Below are 18264 nucleotides of genomic sequence, written 5' to 3'. Positions count from 1 at the left end.
TTCACCTAGAACTACGAATCGGACACCAAATCAAATGAAATTTTCCATGAAACTCAAGAATTTCTATTTTAACAATCGGAGGTCTGAATCACGTAAAACTAACTCCATTTTTCACTAAATTTTGCAGACTAGTCATAAATATAGTAATGACCTATGCCATGCTCCGAAATCAAAATCCGGATCCGATAGCAATAAAGTCAAACTTTGGTCAAATCTTTAAACTCATTAAACCTTTAAACTTTAGATTTTTGACAAAATGCGATAACTCGAGCTAGGGACCTCTGAATTCGATTTCGGGCATACGCCGAAGTCTCAAATCATGATACGGATCTATTGGGACCGTCAAAATACAGATCTGGGTTTGTTTGCTCAAAACATTGACCGAAGTCAACTCAAATGGATTTTAAGGCACAAATTCACATTTTAATCAATTTTTTACATAAAAGACTTCTGAGAAAAAATACGGACCGCGCATGCAAATCGAGAAAGGTAAACAAAAGTTATTTGAGGTTTCGAAACACAAAATTAAGGTTTAAAACTCTAGATGGCCGATCGGGGTCATCACACTATGATTATATATATGGGGGTATAAACCAAGCCGAAAAAACGCACCAAACCAAAAGGTCAAATCAAATCGATTAAAAAATCTGATGAGGTTTTATTTGGTTTGGTATTGAGTAAAAAAACTAAATCAAACCGACATATAAATATATAATTTTTATATATACTTTTAAGATTTTATATAGAATTTCTTTAAAAATTTTCTAGAAATACTTGGGATTCTCTTATGGGATGTAATATTTAATAGAATATGAAGTGCTTCATTTTATTAATTAACTTTAAATAATTTGCTTTACGAGCACTTCTTATCAAGTGTTATTAAAATGTGTCAATCTCGTTGTTCTTCCATATTCATATATCTATTAGATTCTTATATTTTTTCGAATTTACAATAATATTTCGATAGTTAAAAATTAAGTAAAATATTTCATTATTTAGGTATCATATTAATTTTTATGTTGAATTATTAAATTCGGTTAACCTTGAAAGAGTACATCAATGAAAAATTATTGTTAGACACCTAAAAAAATAACTATTATGTGTTGCTAAGAAAATTCTCCCATAAAATTTTTTTAATAGATCATACGTTTGTCAATTTTTATTAAACATATATTTACTTATCAAAATTTTAACAAAGTAAGATTGTCATATTATTCGTAAAACAAAAAATGAAAAATCCGACAAAACCGAACTAATCCAAACCGATATAGTTGATTTAATTTGATTTTATTAAAAATCGAACCAACCCGATCCATATACACCCCTAATTATATATGCTGGCATTTGTATGTAACAAGAAGAATACACTTATTAAAAATTACTAGTCTCAATCATTCATAAATTTAGTTGATACCAAGGCAACTATCATTATCTTAAGTCTGAATTTTAATTTGAAAAAAAATACTTTAACAGTGCAACGAAAAGAAAATGATATCTTCTCACAGCTAAAACAATTCCAGCCATATATAGTGTTTAACCAAAAAATGAAATTTTAGTCAAAGCTAGAATTTAGAAGAACACGGGTTACTGATAATCAAAAGAATGTATAAAAGGAAGTAATTTAGGTAGCAAGAGAGTAATCAAGAGAAAAACAAGTAAATCAAAGTTTATTCCAATAGTGTTTCATGTCCTTACAATTGATCAGATATCTCCCTTTTATAGATATCTTGGAGATATATGTTTTGCCCAAATCATAATGAGGCTATTATGAGTAATTAAAGACATTAAATGCTACATTACATAATCATTACGTTCAATAAAAATTCTCTAACGTATTCCACATTTAATACCTATTAGATGTCGTATATGCACTTTTTTTTATTGTCAGATTCATTCCTTTTGATTCTAGGACATAAATGACTTAGATAGGTACGGGCGCTGAGTTATTTGAATAACTGCCCGTGCCTCTTCCTCTGCCATTTGCTCATATCTGTTGCAACTCGTGCCTCTTGGCTAGTTGTAATTCTTTGACTATTTGACTATCTACGTGTCTCGACACGTCACCTTTATATTTAAATACAATTTCCCCCAATACAGATAGTCCCCCCACTTTCCATTTGTTCATCAGTTGAATATTTGGGAAGTGGATTTCATTAAAAGAGAATTTTTGTCACCATTAATGCTATGACAAAATTGACGCTTCCATTTAATGCTCCGTACACGTGTCATTTTTCCATTGATTTTGCAGTTTTGCAGCTTTTCAAGGCTTTTTTACGGTTCCACTATTCACGAAGTGCCAGTTATCATTATTTTTTGGTCCTTCCATCACTGCACTTTTACCTCTGGCAGTTGCTTATCAATACAAATATAACTTCTTTCCTTGCCTTTTACCACATAAAGCTTATTGAACACTTAATTCCTCAAATCTCAGTTCACTTCTTCCTCACATTATTCTTCTTCGCCATGTCTTCACCAAACCCTAGCGCTAGGAGAGTTCCCATTGTTGATACCTTCCCTAATGCCCCCATTAGGCATAGAAGGGGAGGTAGGCTTCGTAGCTTAGGGTCTACTCGTGGTGGTGGTTCGTCTATACTTTCTCCTAGTTCTGGTCCTTCTTCTAGAACCAGAGGTTCCCTTTCTCACAAATCTTCTTCTAGGGGTAAAGAACCTTATGAACCATTACATGAGCCTTTAGTAGAGGAGATAGTCCCTACAGAACTATCTTTTTACCATGATAGGGAATCTCTTAGAAACCAGGTTTCCGCTTTAGATCGTGTTGATGCTTACCCCACTCAAATTACAGAAGTTTTGACTCTTGTAGTTCGCAAAGACTGCCATTGGAGTAATGATTTTCCCATTATTATCCCTAATCCAAATCAGAGAATTACTTCTTACTTGACTGGGTTCTCTTTTGTTTATACATACCCTTTCACTTTAGGGTTCAAACCCGTTACTGACTCAGTCATTCTTGAATTTTGCCGTTTCTTTAATGTCTGTTTGGGTCAAATTGGCCCAATCATATGGATGGTTGTTGCCTGTTTGAGGCATTTAACCAATATGGCTGACCTTTCCTTTACTTTCCCTCACCTGATTCATCTTTACTCCCCTAGGCTTTTCCGTAATGGCGTTTTTACCCTAGTGGCCAGGAGTAAGAGGGTTTTGGTGAGCCCTGAAGATGACAAGGACCGTGGCTGGTATGCCCGGTTTGTTACTGCCCCCACTGTTGGCTTAGTGGGTGAGGATAACGTTCCCTTCCCTGAGAAGTGGAATTTTGCACGTAAGTCTTTTATCCTTCTCGTGCCTTTTTTCTTCAAGTTTATCAATTTCTCTAATTTTGCCCCTTTTTTAGCAACCATGGGAGTTGTGGAGGATATTCCCAATTTCCATGGCTGGGTAGATAAATTACTGAAGACCGTACCAATAGATGGTAGGTCTTGGAGAACACTTTCTAACCGTTACGGTTGGAAAGTAAAGACTCATGGTAAGAGTTTTTATTTCATATTTCACGCATATATATTTTTTTCTTTATTGATCTAACTCCCATCCTTCTTTTTATCAGGATTTGCTATTCGAGGAGTTACTGCTGAAGCAGTTGCGGCCTCTCATGTCTCTTTATAAAGAGCCCGAGAAATAGTCTTGGGTTCTTCTTCTACGAAAAGGAAAGCTGTTGAAGAGAAAGACTCTGAAGAAGAGGAAGATGTGGGCTCCCTGGTGACGAGGCCACGAGCTAGGATACACATCGTCTCTGATGACGAAGTTGAAGTTTCCCCTTGTCTTTCTGTTTCTCTTACCGAACTTGTTGAAACCCCAGTAATAATTCCTGACGATGACGTCACTCCTCATGATACCCGTGAGTCTATTGATCAACTTTTCATCAGGGGTTTTGGTAATGGAGGTTTAGGGCCTGTTTTTTATGAAATACCCTTATCTTCTTTTTCAACTCCCGTGCCAATGATTCCTTCCTTACCAGCCCCAACTGTTTCTGTTCCTTCTTCTACTGTTTTCACTTCTTCTACCGCTCCTTCTTTGACAATTCCCCCTCCTATTGTTCATCATACGGAAGTGGGCTCTTCAAGTAGAAGTGCCGCTATGAGGAGGGTAACTATTGAAGTTCCTGCTGATAGCAGCCTTTTGAGGAAGTCAGGTCAGGCAGATGTATGGCTGGAGCCTTTAATTGGCCCAATTGAAAAAGCAAAGATGGAGAGCCATAGTTCCCTGACTCTAATGAATGATATCGTGCATGCCACTTTGAAGGTATTTTCCTTCTCTCCCTTCTTTACTTTGTAAAAATTTTTTATCTTTGGGATTCTTATTTCCCTTCCTTTTTTTAGGTCAATCTTATCGGCACAGAAATGATGAACAGAATCCCCCTCTTGGAGAAGGTAGCACGTGATTCTCAGTTGGAGGCAATCAATTGGAAGGAACAATTTGAGAGTGCACAAATTGATATGGAAGATTTACAAGAGAGCAAGAGTACCTTAGAGCAGCAGGTGCAGGCTTTAACTTCAGAGTTAGCGGTTGTAAAAACTTTCTCAAGCCAAGCAGAAAAAGAAAAAGAACGTCTCGAATCCTACTTCTCAGAGCAACTATCTAAGGCCAGTGAAGAGAACAGAGAGTTGAAGGCTCTTTTGAGTCAAAAAGAAGTTTATGCTGGGGAGCTCGTGCAAAGCTTAACTCAAGCACAAGAAGACCTTCGAGTCTCTACTGATAAGGTGTGTGCTTTAGAGAGCTCTCATGCCTCTCTTCAAGCTTCTTATAACTCCGCCTTGGCTGAAAATGAAGAGCTAAAGAATGAGATTGCTGATTGGGAAAAGGATTATGAGATCCTTGAAGAAAAATCTGTTGTTAAGGTAAGTTGGGCATTTTTGAATTCACGTCGTGATACCCTAATTGAAGCTGGCCAAGAAAACTTCAACCTGGAGTCGGAGTTAGCTAAGATCAATGAAACCATTGAAAAAGCTCAGCAAACTCAGGACTTCCCTTCTCCCGTGGTTGAAGCTCCCGTGAATGTTGAAGCTGATACGGGTATCCCAACTCTTTCAAGCCCAATCGAACCTGTTGCTGCGAGCCAAGTTGAAACCGCATCTGTTGATGCACCTACCCAAATTGAGCCCGCTGCTATTGATGCTCCTGCTTCAGTTCCACAAACTTCTCAGTGACCAGTTTTAATCATTTAAATGATTTTGTTTTTGTTTTTATTTTGGAAAATTGTAATCAAATCCTTAGCTTCATTTGAAGGTTGATTTTGGATACGCAAGTCCCCAAGTCTTTTATGGGGCAATTTGTATAAACAATTTCATAGTTTTATGACTAAGTTCGTACTTAGTCTTCAGTTTTTAAGTATTAAGAAGTTTTTTATGTTATTATCTTAAACTTCTGTCTGCTTTATTCTTGCCTTTATATTTAAGGACTTATAGAATAATTTGCATTTTTGTTCTTTGAAAATGCTTATGTTAATCTCATGACTAACTAATTTAAACATGAGTTTTATAAAAGAGGGCCCTTTTATATTTCTACACTTAATGAAGAAGACGTCTCAACTTCATAATAGTGTTATCATACGATAAAAGAAATAGGAACAAACATGTGTCTTTGAAATAACTTTGATAATTTTTGAATAATACTTTACATGCATTTGAATTACATCTATTACTTTCTCGTAACTATTTTTCTTGTAACAGATTTTTACAAAAGAAGAATAATAGACACGGGATTTTTTCTTATAACACATTTTAGTACATAGCCTTTACCCTCACTATAGTGAGGTTTTTCTTTGGCCTTAGCTCGTGGCTCCATCTCGTGACTTTGTGACTTTTACTCTGCACTTGATTCTTTTAGGCTTGATTTTTCCTCAATCTTCTTTGCCTTCTTTATACACATGTCTGTGTATATTATGTAGTCCCCCAAGTGTTTGAGTGTTGAAGTATGAAGCCTCGAGCACTTGATAGTTTCTCTCATTTGGTCCTTTTCCTGAAAAGGAAAAACATGCGGGACTACGAGGTACGATTATAGATGAAGACTGGTTAACCCGTTTGAATTTCTATCAGAATAATTGTAACCCTAGGCCAGGAATTTTAGGTTATTCCGTGTGCCTTACAGGTCGTGACTCATCATTTAGTACGTGTTAGCTTTGTGCCCATCATCTAAAATCGTTAGTAAAATTTTAATAATTCAAAAATTAAATTTAAAATGGTGATACCTGACCGTGGGTATTCCTTAGAAATAGTATCTCTTCAAATGAACAGCATTCCAATGTGAAGGTAGTATCTTGTCATCCATTGTCTCCAGTTCATATGCTCCCTTTCCTGCAATATCACGAACTCTATAGGGTCCTTCCCACGTTGGACTTAATTTACCCGCGTTAGCTGCCTTTGTAGATTGAAAAACCTTTTTAAGCACGAAGTCCCCCACTTTGAAGAATCTGAGGCGTGCTTTTCGGTTGTAATATCGTTCTATGACTTGCTTTTGTGTTGTCATTCTTATTAATGTAGCTTCTCTCCTCCCCTCGAGTAGATTTTGATTGACCCGCATCTCCTCGTCATTAGATTCTTGTGTCGCCTATGTGAACCGTGTACTTGGTTCCCATATCTCAACGAGAATTAAAGTCTCATCTCCATAAACCAATAAAAACGGTGTTTCTCCTGTACTTGTTTTTGTAGTTGTGCAATATGTCTATAAAACTCCAGGTAACACTTCAGGCCAGTTACCTTTTGATTCCTCTAATCATTTCTTTAAATTATTGATAATAACCTTGTTCGTTGATTCTGCTTGCCCATTACCCACCAGATGATAAGGTGTTGACGTAATCCTTTTAATTTGCCAACTTTGAAAGAATTTCGTGATTTGAGCTCCAATAAATTGAGGGCCATTATCACACACGATCTCCTTTGGTACACCGAATCGACATATGATATTCCGCCAAATAAAATCTTTGACTTCCTTTTCTCACACCTATTTAAATGCTCCTCCCTCCACCCATTTAGTAAAATAATCAGTGAGTACGAGCAAAAACTTAATGGACCCACGATATCCATTCCCCATTTCATAAATGGCCATGGCGCAATGACCGGATGTAATAACTTCGCAGGTCTATGCATATTGTTACCGTACCTTTGACATTTATCACATTTGGCCACGAAACTTTCTGCTTCTTCTTCCATTTTAGGCCAGTAATAACCTGCCCTAATTAAGGTTCTTACCAATGACCTTCCTCCTACGTGATTTCCGCAATGTCCCTCGTGTATTTCTTTCATTACATCCTCCGTTTGCGAAGGTCCGAGGCATCTTGCTAAGGGACCACCGAACATTTTACGATATAAATTACCTTGCTTTAAGAAGTACCGAGCAGCCTTTCGAAGCGCATGAGCTTTTTTCTTATCATCAGGGACGGTACCATACTGCAAAAAAACAACAATCTCATTCCTCCAATCCCCAGTTAAATTATTAAAATTTACCTCATTCTTATCAGGATCGAGAACTGAATGAAATAAATGTATAACTGAGGTGTTTGCATCGCTTGCCACATCAGCTACAGATGCAAGATTAGCTAGGGCGTCCGCTTCAACATTTTCATCCCTTGGTATTTGTATAACTTTCCAGGTTTAAAATTGCTTTATCAATTCTCGTACCTTTTCTAAGTATTGTTGCATCCTTTATTCCCTAGCTATATAAGTCCCCAGTATTTGATTAACCACGAGTTGCGAATCACTCTTGATTATAATCTGATTTATGCCAAGCTCTCGTGCCAATTCTAGACCTACAATCACAGCCTCATACTCCGCTTCATTGTTAGTTATGGAGTGACATTTAATAGCTTGTCGAATGGTTTCACCCGTAGGTGGTACCAAGACAATCCCTAAACTTGCACTTTTTACATTAGATGAGCCATCAGTGAATAAATTCCAAGTTCCCGGGTTAGCTCCATTGAATACCTGTAATTATTTTTTTGCTTCTAATTGCATCCTCTAGCTAAAATCAGCCACGAAATCAGCTAACACTTGTGATTTTATAGTAGTTCTAGGTTGGTATGTGATTTCACATTCACTTAACTCTATTGCCCACTTAGCTAACCTACCTGATAACTTATGCTTATGTAGTATATTACATAAAGGTAGGTAGTTACTACAGCGATAGGATGACACTGAAAGTAAGGTCTTAAATTTCTAGATGCCATGATTAATGCAAGTGCAAGTTTTTCTAACTGAGGATACCGCGTCTCCGCATCTAACAAAGATTTATTAACATAATAGATAGGGGATTGTTTACCTTGTTCTTCTCGGACCAAAACAACGCTTACCGCAACTTCCGAATAGCAAGGTAAATGAGTAGTCTTTCCCCAGCCTTTGGTTTTGCCAGCAAAGGTAGATTTGATAAGTACGTTTTCAAATTCCTGAGTGCCTGTTGACATTCCTCATTCCATTCAAAATGATCCTGCTTCTTAAGGGCTGAGAAGAATTTAAAACACTTTTCTGATGATTTAGAAATGAATCTTTCCAAGGCTGCAATTCTCTCTGTTAATCTTTGAACTTCTTTCTTGTTTGAAAGTATATCAGGGATTTCTTCAATGACCTTAATCTGTGAAGGATTCACTTCAATACCATGGTTAGAAACAAGAAAACCCAAAAACTTACCTGATGCAACGCCAAATGCACATTTTTTGGGATTTAACTTCATATTAAATTTGCGCAAAATTGAAAATGTGTCAGATAAGTGTGATATGTGATCTTTTGAACGCTGAATTTTAACAAGCATATCATCTATATATATGTCCATAGTCTTTCCTAAATGCTCTTGAAATATTTTGGTAATTAACCTCTGATATGTTGCACCTGCATTCTTTAGACCAAAGGGCATTACTTTATAACAGTAAGTCCTGCTGTCTGTTATGAATGAAGTTTTTTCTTCATCTCCCGGATCCATTTTAATCTGATTATAACTTGAATATGCATCTAAAAAACTTAATAGTTCATGACCTGAAGTTGCATCAATCAATTTATCTATGTGTGGTAGTGGAAAAGAATCTCTAGGGCAGGCTTTATTAAGATCTGTGTAATTTACACAAATCCGCCACTTACCGTTCTTCTTTGGAACTACAACAGTGTTAGCTAACCAGTTAGGATACTTTACCTCACAAATGGTGTCATACCTCCTTTTTACCTACACCCCGTAAAAGGCATAGATATAAGGGAGTTTTTTCAATTAAAGGACAATCGAAACGGGATTGTTTATTTATTAAAATCAGAGTCGCCACTTGGGATAATTTATGGTGTCCCAAGTCACTGGTTTATAATCCCGAATCGAGGAAAAATTGACTCTATTTACGGCCTGCGAACACAGAAATCCGGGTAAGGAATTCTGTTAACCCGGAGGTGTGAGGCATTCCCGAGTTCCGTGGTTCTAGCACGGTCGCTTTGATCATACTTGGCTTATTAAAATTATTTAATTACTGATTTTAGATCCTATGTGCATTTACCCCTTTACCACTTTTTAGTTAAGAAAATTATCTTGAAACGAGTTACGCGTACATGTACCCATTTGTTTGGCATGTCAAAAGTCATGTCACGCGAATGTGTCCATAATAATAACACTTATTCATTAAGAAAAATTTAGCCGAAGTTGCGCGAACGCATACTCCGAATTGGTTTTAGAATCGTAATTATGTTACGCGAACGTATACACAATCACAGTGGTATATTAAACGGGCCTAAAACAAACTACAGACATTTGTTATTTTATAGTTAAATCATAAGAAATTAATAGAGGGCCATAAATTGTGACTTGGCTAATAGCTCGCCTCAAATTATCTAAAGGGTTTACCAATAAAAAAACTTAAGGGACTGATATCTATTCCTAGATTAAGCTGAATCTAAAGTATGAATTTAAATGAACCAAAGCTTTCAATTTGTTTCTCATATGGGCCCGGTCCGATGTGAGGCCCAACAATTACTAAACCCATAAGCTGCAACGAGTGAATCTCCACAACAAATTTCAACGAGCCCATGTAGGAAGCCCAACTTAGCAATCGTTTACGAGTTAGGTATCAATGGGTTACGCGCGTCGAACCCAGACTACAGCAAAAAAACGTCCAAACTTTCTTAACCAAAACAAAGGGATTTAAACATCACAGATCCGGAAACTTGGTATTGAATAATCACCAAAGTTAAACCTACAATTGCTAGGTGTGGAAGCCACAATTGAAATTGATTGAAACCCATTCCATAGTCATTTTAAGTTAACCGCATGCGTATGATATTCATTTACACCCCAGAAGCTAAAAATCATAGAACACATTACTTAGAGAATCATGACATCACGTCACAACTTACTTAAATTTATCCTCCATACACTAACTATAACTTCAAACCTAATTTTAAACAAAACGTTAATTACCTGATACATACACCTACCACACTTCTCATGAACAAAACAACACCGTCATTTTTAAACAAATCACAGAACTCTACTAATACCCTAGCATCAACGTTTTGCCCCTAGCCTTTCTACATCGTTTCAACCATGGAAATGTTATCAAGAACGACGGTTTACGCTATTTAAAACACATTAAACTTGACTGAACTTCTAAACACAATGTTTTAATAGTCCTTAAACAAATACAAACTTAAAATTTAATTAAATACATAATAGCTCATGTGGTATAGAGCACAGACATCATGAAGATGTAGAAATGAACATAAGGGAATCTATAGCCATGCTTTTAACTTTTACTTCATCTTCAAATTGAGACTTACATCCAATAGAATTTAGGAGAAGTACCTGGAGATTGAAACAGAAAAGGAAATAGTGAAAGATCACCAGAGTAACAGCAGAGAAACAATGGAACAGTGTTGGAATCAGCCAATTAAACCCAAAGAATTTAAGCTGAAACCCAAACTAGACAGTACTCCACACGAACAAACTCAAACCAAGCTTTCAAGCCCAAAAATGAGGTGCAAAATTCCAGAAACCCAATTTCAGTTGAACAAAACCCAACATAAATCAAAACCAAACTTTAAAGACTAGAACTCAATCCATTTCAACCCCCAAATAAAGCAAAATTACTTCAGGAATTGAAGGCCTCCAGATTTCAAAGCAGAAAGTTCAATGGAACAGTGTGTTTATCAAAAAAAAATCAACCATTTGTGATTTTTCTGAAATTTTCTTCTCTTCAGCTCTTGGGTCTGCCTTGAAAGGCAAGTTTTGGATGCCTTTATAGGCAAGCTACTAGGGCAGACTCAGCTTGCACTTTTGCCCCTTTTCTAATTTTCGTTTTAGCTTAAAAGTCCCAAGCCAGAAATCAGATTTTTCATATTAGTCCCCACCCCAGCTTCCTAGAAGCTTCCCTAGTCAGTTACACCTAGATTCCCTATGTCTTTTACCCAAACTAACCCTTAATTGCCCTGTCTTTACCCCTGAACCCTTGTATTTTGCCTTGAAGCCCAGCTAGACTTGAACATGGGCTATGAATCCCCGAACAGGCTCAATGATTAAATAGACATGGGCTCAGACTTTAAACCAAATAGAATTCCTTTAACATGAGGTCTTAGACTGACCTCAGAGCCCAAAGATGAAACCTAAATGAATTCAGAAAACTTAAAAACCAAACAAATCAACTAATTAGCAATCACAAACAGGCGGGGAACTAATTAAGCTCAGTGACCAAACCAAAATTCTAACAGGATAGTTAATAAAGCAGAAAACAAATTAAAAGAGAGGAAAAAAACAGAGGTGACACATAGACGATTTTGAAAACAAAGATGAACGAGACTTACCAGCTAGACTTAAAATCAGAAACTGAGGCACTGATTCGACCCAACACAGTGGCAAACATTCGTTCTTGGTGAGGAACAAACAAGTGTCACTTTTTTGTGTCAAAACCGACTTGAAACAATCGGAAAATTCATGAAAATGCTTGCATGCATGATTCCGACCTTAGGCTCTCATGGCTCGACTCTTCGATTTGATATTCGAGGAGTTCCAGGGATGTTTGAAGAAATCTGAGTGAGGATTTGGGATGAGGGAGAGAAGACGGTCTTAGGGTGTCAATTTGGGGTTGAACAGAGGCGGCGGCGCCACCGGAGAGAACAAGGGCAGCGCTAGGGTTTCGATCTTCTAAGCCAGATTTGAGACATTCGGGCATGATTCGAGGGGAAAGGAGTGTGAATTCGGAATGAGGAGAAAGAGAGGGATCTAGGGTGTAAATCCGGTGGCCATCGAATACCTACCTCCGCCGTTGGGCGATTTCCGGCGGCGGTGCACGGTGGGGTTGAGGTGGGGTCTTTGGGAGTGTTGGAGACGACGAGGAGGGAGGGTCTGAGGGTTCCGACACTTAAATATTAAGCACAACCTCAGTTCCTGTCCGTTGGATGGAACAACATCGACGACCCAGATCTGTCGAGCCTTCAAAACGGGGTCGTTTGGTTTTAGTGGGGAAAGATACTGGGTTAAGGGCGGGTTTGGGTCAGTTTTGGTCGGGTACCGGGCGGGTATTTGGGCTGGGGTGAGGGAATTCACATTGGTCTTGGACAAATTAAAACAAGACAGCCCAACTTTCTAACTTTTCAATTCCCTTTTTTTCAAAATAATTCTTTTTCTTCTTTTTTCAAAATTAAATTAAAATCTAAATTAAATCCTAGAACTTAATTAACCTGAAAAACATTAATTAAACCTAAAATAAAAATTATCACAATTAATTAAAAATAAATTAAAAGAAGACTACTCAAAATCAAAGTTAAAATTAAAGGATGCAAATTAAACTATTTTTGTGATTTTCATATTTTATCAAACAAACTATTTTACTAATTAATCTAAAAAATATATAAAATTAAATTCTAAATGCAGTGCGTGATATTTTTGTATTTTCGTGAATTAAATAAAATAAACGTGAATAGACAAATGCAAATAATTAGCAGAAAATGCCACAAAATCCAACAAAATTGCAAACACTGAAAGAAATTATTTTGTTTTGAATGTGTTAGAATAATTCATATAGGGCAAAAATCACGTGCTCACAAATGGAACCAATTTTTAGCAATTTTTGGACTTCTTCTTGAATCACCTGATTCTTGAAAGTTCCTTGCTTTCTTTTCTTTTGTTTGACAGAAGGGTATGATGGATCTTTATTTAGTTTATGAGTCATCACCTACGGTGGTATTCCTGTCATGTCAGAGTGGGATCAAGCAAAGCAGTCCACGTTAGTTTTCAAAAATTCAATTAACTTACCTCTCATACCTTGGCTAAGATTGGCTCCAATATAGACTTTTTTATCAGGCCATTGAGCAAATAACACGACAAGCTCTAATTCTTTTATTGTTGTTTTGATATTTTCATTCTCTTCTGGTTCTTGAATGGTATCAGGCCTTGAATCTACATCTGTTTGCCCTTGTTCAGTTGAGGTTTGTGTTGTGGTGTCCTCAACTACCTTTTGAGATTGTTATTTACCTTCATTTCTCGTGTTTGTATCTGCAACAGAGTTGATAGCCCTGGCTGTATGTTGATCTCCACGAATTTGACAAATTCCCCACGGCGATGGAAATTTAATAACTTGATGCAAGGTTGAAGGAACATCATCCATTTCGTGGATCCATGGTCTCCCAGGAATCATGTTGTAAGCCATCTCCATATATACCACCTCGAACTTTGTATCTTTGACGACTCCTTCAGCGAATGTGGTGAGTGTTACCTCTCCTTTCGTGAGGACACTAGAATTATCAAATCCAGATAGAGTATGCGCCTTTGGTATCACTTTATCTTCAGCTTGCATCTCACGTAATACTCTTAGCAAAATAATGTTCACGGAACTACCTGGATCAATCAAAACTCGTTTCACATTAGTATCATGTATAATTAAAGATATTACCAGTACGTCGTTATGAGGGGTTAATATGCCATATGTATCTGCGTCATTGAACGTAATGTTGTCTTCCTCTAAAACATGCCGCACCCGTTTCCCTTGGGTAATTGTTACTTTGGAAATTTTGTTAGCTGCAGTATATGATATACCATTGACGTCTTCACCCCCATTTATAATATTGACAGTTCTTTGGGAGAAGGTGGTTTTGGAGGCTTCTGCTTGTTCTTCATGTAAGCTTGCTTGCCTTTCTCACTGAACAACTCAGTAAGATATCCTTGTTTTAATAAATGATCAACTTCACTTTGTAAGAATCTGCAATCTGTTGTTTTATGTTCGTGGTCATTATGAAACTCGCACCAATGGTCAGAGTTGCGCCTGTTTGGATTCGGTCTCATTTCCTTTGGCCATCGAACCTTATCTCCCATGCTTCTCAAAACAGCTACGAGCTCGGAGGTTCTGACGTTGAAGTTGTAACCACCGAATCTCGCTTTTAAATTTCTATCATCATCTCGTGACTCATAGTTGTTTCGCTCGTTCCTGAATCTTGATGAAGAACCTGAGTCTCTGTTTCTTGATCTGTGATCGTACCTTTGATTATCATGCTTTGACCGTGAGTCCTTTCCCGCAAGTCTCATGTAAAGCTCGTACCTATTTTTACCGGATCTTTTTTCGATCTATGCACGTCTCGAACTTACCTTTTCTTCTTTTTGAAATCGTGGAACAATATCTTCCTCAATCCTCAGCTTCGTGCTATACCTGTTATAGACATCATTCCACGTTGTAGCGGGAATTCTCGAAGGCTTTCCTTGAGTTTCCTCGTAGCTTCCGAGCTTTTTTCATTCAAATTACTTGTGAAAGCTATAGCTGCCCAGTTGTCAGGTAAACGTGGCAATGTCATTCTTTCACGTTGAAATCTGTCCACGAATTCTCTAAGCAGTTCTGAGTCCCCTTGCTTGATTTTGAAAATATCCTCCATTCTTTTATCTACTTTTTGAGCTCCCGAGTGTGTTTTGATGAAAGAATCTGCAAGCTCAGCAAAAGAATTTATAGAATTTTCGGGTAAAAGAGAATACTATGTTAGCGCTCCTTTGGTGAGCGTTTCACCAATTTTTTTGACTAATACTGATTCAATCTCCTGCTTAGTCAAATCGTTGTCTTTTACGCCCGTTGTGAATGCAGTCACGTGATATCGTGGGTTTGTTGTTCCATCATATTTTGGAATATCAGGCATTTTGAACCTTTTTGGAATTGGGAGTGGAGCAACACTTGGCTTCCAGGGTTGTTGCGAATATCTATCCATATCTACCCATTTGATTATGGGCGGCACCCTGGGTATCTGCTATATGCGCTCACTTTGCTCCTTGAGCTGTTTCTGCAAAGTTAGTACTAAATTTTGTAAATTAGAATTAATTACATTACCTGGTTCTCTCTCCTGTGATTCACTGAGAGTTCCATCGCTGTCTGAGTTAACAAGCCCGGAACGAGGGTTTTCCAAAGTGTTATTATTTGGAGTAGGTGTGGGTGTTGCAACAGGTAACTGGTTAACAAGTGCCTCAACAACTTTTTTGACCTGAGCAGCAATTAATTTCTGCAAAGCTTCATCAACAGTTTCAGCATTTTCAAATTGAGCATGCTCGTTTATTTGAGACCCATCAGGAGTACCCTCACGAGATTGCCATGGAGAGTCTCGTGGAGTAGGAACTTGAGTATTAATATTCTGTGGATCTCCCTGATTTTGTTGGTTCTCTTGGGTTCCTTGAATGTTGTCACTGTTGTTCGACATAATTGATGCAACAAGGAAAGTTAAGTGAAAAGAAAATAGATTATCAGTTTTTCGGTAGCGGAATCAATTTGTTTAACCAAAAAAATAAAATTTTAGTCAAAGCTAGAATTTAGAAGAACACGGGTTATTGATAATCAAAAGAATGTATAAAGGGAAGTAATTTAGGTAGCAAGAGAGTAATCAAGAGAAAAACAAGTGAACCAAAGTTTATTCCAATAGTGTTTCGTGTCCTTACAATTGATCAAATATCTCCCTTTTATAGATATCTTGGAGATATACGTTTTGCCCAAATCATAATGAAGCTATTATGAGTAATTAAAGACATTGAATGCTACGTTATATAATCATTACATTCAATATAAATTCTCTAACATATTCCACATTTAATGCCTATTAGATGTCGTATCTGCACTCTTTTCTATTGTCAGATTCATTCCTTTTGATTCTCGGACATAAATGACTTAAATAGGTATGGGCGCTAGGTTATTTGAATGTTTGTGCCTCTTCCTCTGCCATTTGCTCGTATCTGTTGCAACTCGTGCCTCTTGGCTAGTTGTAATTCTTTGACTATTTCACCAGTCTACGTGTCTCGATACGTCACCTTTATATTTAAATACAATTTTTCTCAATACATATAGGTCGCTTAGATCCATGAAAAGAAAACCTTACTATTAGGATGAAAAGTGACATGCTTAAAGTAAATTAAGGTCAAGAATTGCCCATATAGAATAATAACATACTTATTGTTCAAATAACAGAATATTTTTGTGAAGAATATTATCAGAGATAGAACTAAGATTTAAAATGGATTTTGAATTTCTATCAAACTCAAAGCCAGTTTCAGTTATTACTTGCTAGTTTCATAATTAAATATTTCAAAACATTTAATGAATTTTCTAATACTTATACATATTTTAAGTAAAAGCTATTGATGTATAGAATATTCTAGCTTCGTGAATATTATAGTGTGATATAATCAACCTTAGTTACATGCTTTTTAGGATGTTTAATTAGAAGTCAAGATTAATTGGAGAGAAAATAATTAAGAGAAATTTTCATAAAACACTATCTTTTAGTGGTAATTAGCTATCTATAGATACCATTTGTTATATTACGGATTGTAAATACGTTTTTCGTTGTTATAAAATGTTTTAAATGTATTTTAACTACTGTATTCATGAATACAGTAGCAAAAATATGCGTGAATTAGGGAAGTCCAGTTAGCCACTTGTTGTATTCGACTGTATTCATGGCGTGAAACATGAGATTACAGCTGGACATATTATTGTATTCGACTGTATTCACGGCGTGAAACAGGGGATTACACTATTTTTTAAACGAAAAGTGGATCAATTAACACAATAAACTCCTAATATAACTCAACAAACTCAATTATGACACACAAAATTTGTATTTCCAGTTATAAAAAAAAATTCTAACCAAAAAATACCCCAAAAACATAGCAATCTTCAGAGAAATTATATAATACATTTGAATACATAAATTATCTTAATTAAAAAAAATATATGAATACATTCATGAAATATAGCGAGACAATGAATACAATGAAATATATAGAATATAACGGTATACAGAAATGGTTGATTATGAAGAATAATTGTCCCATCTGCAAGTCCACAGCATTGTTGACGAAAGGAAAGGATTTGTGAAAGCAAACGATAGATGGTCACTAGATCTATCATTAAAAAGAACGATGAAAGCAAACGATAGATGATTTTTGTTTTCTTGCTAAGTATTTATTTGCGTTCTTGAAACGGTACTATATTTTTGTACATACTCGGCATGGTATGGCGAATGGTCAACCTGTCCAGAAACATCTTTATTGGCGTTCTCTATCACCTGAAACTGTACAGAAACCTCTAACTTTTGTCTGTCGCCTGAAGTTGTACAGAGAATATGAGATCGGGAAGTAGAGAGAGAGGGAGAATAGATATGGAGTAGGGGATAGGAGAAATTTGAGGGGATGTGAGAGAGAAAAATAATACAAAGCTTATTTTATGGCTTAAGGGTAGGAGGTAGTCATAAATAGATATTTGGCTATAAAAAAATCAAAAGATAGCTATAAAATATAATTTTTTAAAAGGGTATTTATTTAAAATAAATAAGGTATCAACCTTTGCTATAGGATGTAACTAATCCAATAATTAATTAGTAAAGCTTGGTAGTTGGGCCAGCAAAGACACTCATTCATGGGTTGTCTTCAATATATATGCTAATCGTATAGTTGTACTAATCCACAAGCTTAGAGTAGTAGATAACTTTGTTTGACCAAGTCTTGGACTAGTTCAACAAGTAATACATCCATATCTACATATTTAATGTCCATCCATAATTTCCAAACATAACGAAACGAATAATGCAGATCTTTAATAATTATGACAATAATAATAACACTATTATTAATACTACTACTACTATTATTATTATTACAAGTAAGGTTTACAAAAATGAATAACTTTTTCAACTCTCGTCCATCTCACTATTCTGCAACCCCTTCTCTTTAGCAGGCATGTAAACAAGTTTCACTCCCAAGTTTGGATTGAGTTATTTCCTTAGTTTGTGACTAGAAATAACGTCCACTAACCACTTTTTGGCCTTGTTTATTAAAAAA

The sequence above is a fragment of the Nicotiana tabacum genome, chromosome 11 (assembly GCF_000715075.1).
Source record: "Nicotiana tabacum cultivar K326 chromosome 11, ASM71507v2, whole genome shotgun sequence".
In the NCBI taxonomy this organism is placed as follows: domain Eukaryota; kingdom Viridiplantae; phylum Streptophyta; class Magnoliopsida; order Solanales; family Solanaceae; genus Nicotiana; species Nicotiana tabacum.
Note: the sequence above shows the minus strand (reverse complement) of the source record.